The sequence below is a fragment of the Triticum dicoccoides genome, chromosome 3B (assembly GCF_002162155.2).
Source record: "Triticum dicoccoides isolate Atlit2015 ecotype Zavitan chromosome 3B, WEW_v2.0, whole genome shotgun sequence".
Lineage (NCBI taxonomy): Eukaryota > Viridiplantae > Streptophyta > Magnoliopsida > Poales > Poaceae > Triticum > Triticum dicoccoides.
In genome coordinates, this window is record NC_041385.1 from 796035721 (window position 1) to 796041555 (window position 5835).

At 43.1% G+C, this 5835-nt stretch overlaps 1 long non-coding RNA gene and 1 pseudogene across 2 annotated transcripts in view; one reads left to right on the forward strand and one right to left on the reverse strand.

Annotated features, from left to right (window-relative positions):
- The first annotated feature begins 732 nt into the window (after positions 1 to 732).
- Positions 733 to 5835, forward strand: part of LOC119278530 — a 6777-nt gene continuing 1674 nt past the window's right edge. The window contains exons 1-4 of one of the 2 annotated variants that reach the window (XR_005137842.1): positions 733 to 866; positions 1562 to 2458; positions 3421 to 3488; positions 4440 to 4652. This is a non-coding gene — a long non-coding RNA (uncharacterized LOC119278530). Of the gene's footprint in view, positions 867 to 1561; positions 3489 to 4439; positions 4653 to 5835 lie in introns of both variants that reach the window. The other variant, XR_005137841.1, reaches the window with a different exon arrangement.
- Positions 3299 to 5828, reverse strand: LOC119278528 (annotated as a pseudogene).

The following is a 5835-nucleotide window of genomic DNA, read 5'->3' on the forward strand; positions in this document are numbered from 1 at the left end:
CAAACCAAACATGCAAATACAAAGCCGCCGTCGCCGTCGCTAGCTGAAGCTAGCTAGCTCAATAGATTCTGAACGGACGGAGCTAGCTAGCTAGAACTAGCTCAATCGATTCGAGCTAGTACGGGGATGGGTGGCGCAACGGCCCGGGCGGGCACGCGGGCGGCCGGCGGTCGGAGGGCCGAGACGGGTGGCCATTGGGGGGCCGGGACGGGCGGGCGGCGGACGGCGAAGGCGGATGTTTCCGTGGGGGCACCACAGAAGCTGACGCGAAAACTGTATTTTTTAGATCAGGAGGAGTTTTTTTTACCGTGCCCCTCAAATTTTTTTACGGGTCCGACTTGTTTACAGTATCCGATCGGGCAGCATTTTTCACGCGGACCCGCATTTTGATAGTTATTTTACGGGTTGGAGCATTATACGGGGTCTGCTAGAGATGCTCTTATTCAATGGTGTTGAATCAAACTGCATTCGTGCATTGCTACACATGCAGCATGCACTAACATAAATAAATTCAACTTGGTCCTTGGTTATCCATGTTTTTGTGTACTGTACTGTACCCTGGCCGGCTGACACATGGGACCAAGCCTTGTGGGGTCAACAGGGCAGCGACTCTGTGTCTGTGGGGCACGTGGTCAGTCGGGTCCGTTAACGAGTCCCCTGCTCGCAACGATTATTCTACAATGCTTGTTTGTTTGGAGAGGGGCAGAGTCAGTCAGAGTCTCAGAGATAGAGGTCGGACCTGTGGATTGGATCTCGCGGCAGGGCTGGTACGTCCTGACGGCCACCTCCCCGTCGGCAGCAACCCGGTGAGGCGCCTGCAGGGGGCAAAGGCTGGGCCTCGCAGGACGAGGGTATCAAGAACTAAGGTATATATTTCGTTTCTTCCTGATCTGGATCCGATTAAATTGGTTTCTTGGACTGAACTCATGGGGGTGTAGATCTTAACTGCAAATTGCTGATCTTCTACCGTTCTAGATCGTTTAATCTAGTTTCTTCAAGCACTGGCCGGCCGGTGCGTGCATCTTAATTCTTAAGTGCAGATTCTTGGTAATCCACGGTAGATTTACATTGCAAATTTGGTTGTATAAGCTACTCCTAGGGTCTGCTCTAGTTAGTTTCTTTGTTGTCAGGTAGCTAGGACACGCTTCAATATCAGCCTCCCCTTATGAAGAAACATATATCAGATGCATATTGATTTGTTTGACGACTAAACGGTGTAGATTACTCCATATACATAGGTCAGTGTTTGGTGAAAATCACAACTGTTTGTGTACATAAAAGAGATGCTGGTGGAGAAGAAATTAAGAGCATTTTGTTGTTTTGCTGTTACCATCCACTGATTTTTAGTACAGGTTTTGTGTGTGCAACTTAAGTGCAAATCGTTGGTGATTCTTTGTAGATTTACATTGTTTGGTATAAGCAGTTTTTTCCGCTAGGGTTTGCTCATTTTTCCCCCTTAATAGCTAGCTCATTATTAATTGTTATCTTCTCTCTGTGAATAAATAGTATATGTTGTTGACTTGCCTGCCAACTAATTGTTGCAAAATCTTCACATTCATAGGTACTTTGGCATGGGATGAGAATCACGATTGTTGTGGAGGAAATGAAGAATATCTTGTTATTTGGTTGATACCATCCATGTTCTTTTAGGTTGAACATTGCCATAATGGTTTCTCTCTACAACGATTATATTAGATCTAGCATCATGTCATGGACATCATAAGCCTTTTCTGCCTTGATAGTTGATGTCTACAGTTTGAGTCATGCTTCTGTTTATGAGCCCATTGAAATGAGCCAATTTCTTATTTACATGGTACACAAATCCTTCGGCTATCCATCTCCATATGAACTAGTCTCTCTTAATTTTGTAGTCTTGATATATGCTTACATATAACGAATGATGTGAAGGAAGATCGTAGAACAACAACATAATCTTTAGTCTTAAGCAAGTTAGGGTGGACTAGGGATAGACCACAATAGGAGCCAGACACACCAATGATATGGAAAGTAGAAAATAAATAGTAAAAGAAGCTCTTGGCTTTTAGATTATGTTAAAGTGATAATACGGAGTCAAGACTCTTTTACTACTAGTTTTGATCTACCTTGTCATCTATAGGATTAGTTATTATCTAATTTTTTTAGAAGATTAAGCAAGGTCACTTGGTATGTAAATGGATAGCCGAACGTGTTGTTTATCATGGAAAACAAGAGATTAGCCTATTTGAGCTCGGTGATCATAAATAGAAGCATGATTCAACCAATAGACATCAATTTGATGGAGGCATGGAAAAATCTGATCGTGTTCATGATATGATGATTGATCCCATATGTTTTTGCCAAGTCAAGAAAACCACTTACATAGCACTGAGTGAAAGCGATGTATACAAAGGCAAGATTTGAATATTATCCTTCCGAAAGAACATTTCAGACCATCAGAAGCAGCAATGCCACAAATGAGGTAACTTGCAATATCTTATCTACTATTGTTGATCTAGTGCTGCTTATGTCGAGTACCTATGTTGGATCAAGAATAATGTCGTGTATGTTAACGTTTCTCACCATTTGAGACTGCTGAAAGTTGGAGAACACTGCATTTGTCTTGGCGTTTCGATTTGTCTTCCCTCTGCAAGGTCATTGTACCCACTTACCTCTGAATTCTGCAAATTTTTGCAGCGGCTCTTGCGTTTTTCTCATTATGAAAAGAGTATGTAATATGATGTACTGCTGTCTGGTTAATTTGCCTTGGCCTTTTGTATCTTCTTTGATATCAAGTTCTCATTGTGATTGTACCCACTTATGCCTAAATTCCATTATCACTCCCGTGGATTCGAGAAACATGAAGTTTCAGCAGTGCCTCCTTTATTATAACTTATGCTGATTCATGAACTTCATTTTCCATTTATTTGTTTTGTAAAGCCGAATATGTGAACTTCCTTTTTCCATTTATTCATTTTATAAGGTATAGTGTGTAATTACGATGCATCGTTGCCTTGTTTGTCAGCTTTGATTATCCATTGCGTCTATTTCTTCCTAGTAGTTTTCCGAGTTGTTTTACTTCAGACTCGTGGAATGAAAATATGGTCGTTTAGTTTATACAATCATTTGAAATTTTACCTTTTTATCTAGCGGTTGTTGTTTGTTTTATTTGTTCAAACTTGACTGAACAAATGGAGGAGTGCATTTAAAATTAGAAGAACAAACCTCAACACAAGGAGTCTGAAAAACAACCAATATCTTGCTCATTAATATAATATCATATTCGGGTAAAAAAATACATAGCCTCCTCTTCTCCAGAATTATAATCCAGTGGCCAGCTGGATTTTGAATGCAGCAACTAATTAAAATGTAGAAATCATGCCGACAAGACCCCATGTGGACTCATCATGCTTCAAGCTCAAGTGACCAGTTTCTCTGCTACAGGTACATAATGCCACATGTGTCGCCATGCATATTCTTGCCATCCAAAGATTACCATGAGGGGCCAAATTGTAAGCAACATTACCTTCGGCATCTCTGATCTTAGCATTACTGGCAATATTCCTACTCTACCACATACCACTATCATGAATTTAACAATCTTCTCAACCAATGATGGCATGTAGAGGATTTCTAAGGAAGAGAATACCACCATGACCATAATAGCAGTTCCAGAAATAACGGGGGTGATCATGATGTATATAGCCAATACGAAGGCTGTCCCCAAAGATAATACTCCATTGAAAGATAACCATATGGATATATTGTAGTGCATGTAGCGCATGGGTATTTCAACTGTAGGTGTTCCTGCAAACACAAGGCTTAGGGCGGCTAACGACGAGCATATAAATGCCAGTGCATTCGCCATTAAGAATCCTTGGAATACTTTTTTTGGTAGACAGAGTTGGTGTTCCTCCCTTTAGGTGGTCATCTGCTCTGTAACCCCCAGGTAAGGCGAAAGCAGCACCAAAAGCCATTGTTGTAATTAATACTAAGCCAAGGCCGAGAAATTGCGTTGAGTTTGATATTACCGCATCAATCTTAGTGTCAAATTGGGTACTAGGTCCTTTTTTCATGATATCCCGCCGACAAATATGAATTGTAGCATCAGCAGATATTAGAGCTAATTGTATCAAAATCCGTGAGTGCTGCTGATTAGAAAAAAAAAGCAATATCAAGTTATCAACTTTCTATTTTTTTTCTCTGAATCTAGGAAATAAAGTACTAAACGAAAGGAATGGAAGTAGTTTACCAGCAGGCAGTACAACCCGGTGGGAGTACTGCTAACTGAAATTTCTCGTGGGGTATGTTGCTTGTTGTTTGGTAGATTCAAATCTACTTCTTTGTTTGAGAAGAGACAAATGAAACTCCACCAATTCCCAACCTCCACAGCTAGATGTAATGCAGTGTTTCCTTCATTATCTTTCTTGTTCATAATTGACGAAATCATGGGTGTCTGGCAGGCATACCGAACTATATCATATCTTTTCTTCATGACAACAACATGGAGAAAAGTTCTCCCATGGGTGTCACGTAAGCTGGCGCAACCCGGACACCTTAAAAGTAAGATGATGACAGATGAAAGTCTCCCCGCTAAAGCAGCGACATGTATGGGGAATGGCCCTTCTTCGTCCGGTTGATATGCTGAATATGCATCTGCCTCCAATATTTGCATGGTAAGGTCCATTGGTGTTTCCACTACATTCAGAAAACTTGTAATACTAGTTCCATTTACCACTGGCATGGCATATTGGAGAAGCATACCCCGTTTCTAATGATACCGCAAAGTGTAGAGGTGTGTTTCCAAGTTGATCTCGCTTTTTAGTAAGCTCCTTGTTCCAGTTCAGTAGTAATTCTGTCATATATGCAATTTGGTCCTCTCTGTGTCAAACAGTGCAATATGCAAAAAGGCGTGTGAAAGGTACATTTGGATTGATCATTTAGTACAACTCTTTATTGTTATATGTAGAAGAGGAAATAATGCTCTAGCATATCTGATATGCTAAGTAAGTACAGTTATTTTACATTCGAAATGTTAAGTTGTATTGTATATAGCAAACTAAATATTTAGGAACGGAGGCAGTAGTATCATTTTTATGAACACAGCAGTGGCATAGAACAAACGTGGCTATACTTGATCATTTAGGTATGACGGAGGAAATTAATGCGCCACGTTGGGAAGTAATTAAGGTACTACCTCTACTTCGAAGAACTGCAGCATGAAGAGCATTCTGTCCATCTGGCCCGGAGTATGACAACTTCTTGTCTCTCTCGTAGAGCTCCCGCGCAATTTTTTCATGTCGCAGAGAGACAGCGAGGAACAATGGCGAGGTTCCATTCTCCGGAACAAGAGCGAGGAACGGGTCCGCCGTCATCAGCTCAGCCACCGTGAGCATGTCACCAGCGCGGATGGCCTCATGCAGGGCTGTCTCCCCGAGCTCGTTCTGCATCTTCACCAGCGTCTCCACCCTCCCATCTTCACCGGCGACTTCTTCCCCTCTGGCCAGCTCAACGAGGAGAGTGGCCATCGCCGCGTGGCCGGCCCTGGCGGCGCAGTGCAACGGCGTGCCGCCGCCGCTGTTGCGTGCGCCCAAGAGGTGTGGCGCCTTGTCGTAGACTGCCCTGGCTTTCTTCAGGTAGCCGTAGTCTGCTATGATGTGGAGTGCGGAGTCCCCGTCTAGGGTGACCTCTTCCAGGAGCAAGGACGACGCTGGTGAGCGCGCGGGGCCGGGGCGGTCGATGTCGACGACGACCTCAATAGGCACGTCGGCCGCTCCTCCGTTCAGAAGGTTCGTCAGTTCCGTGCAGTTGCCATGGCATGCCGCCTCCAGCAGCTCGGAATGCATGGTATTGATAGGT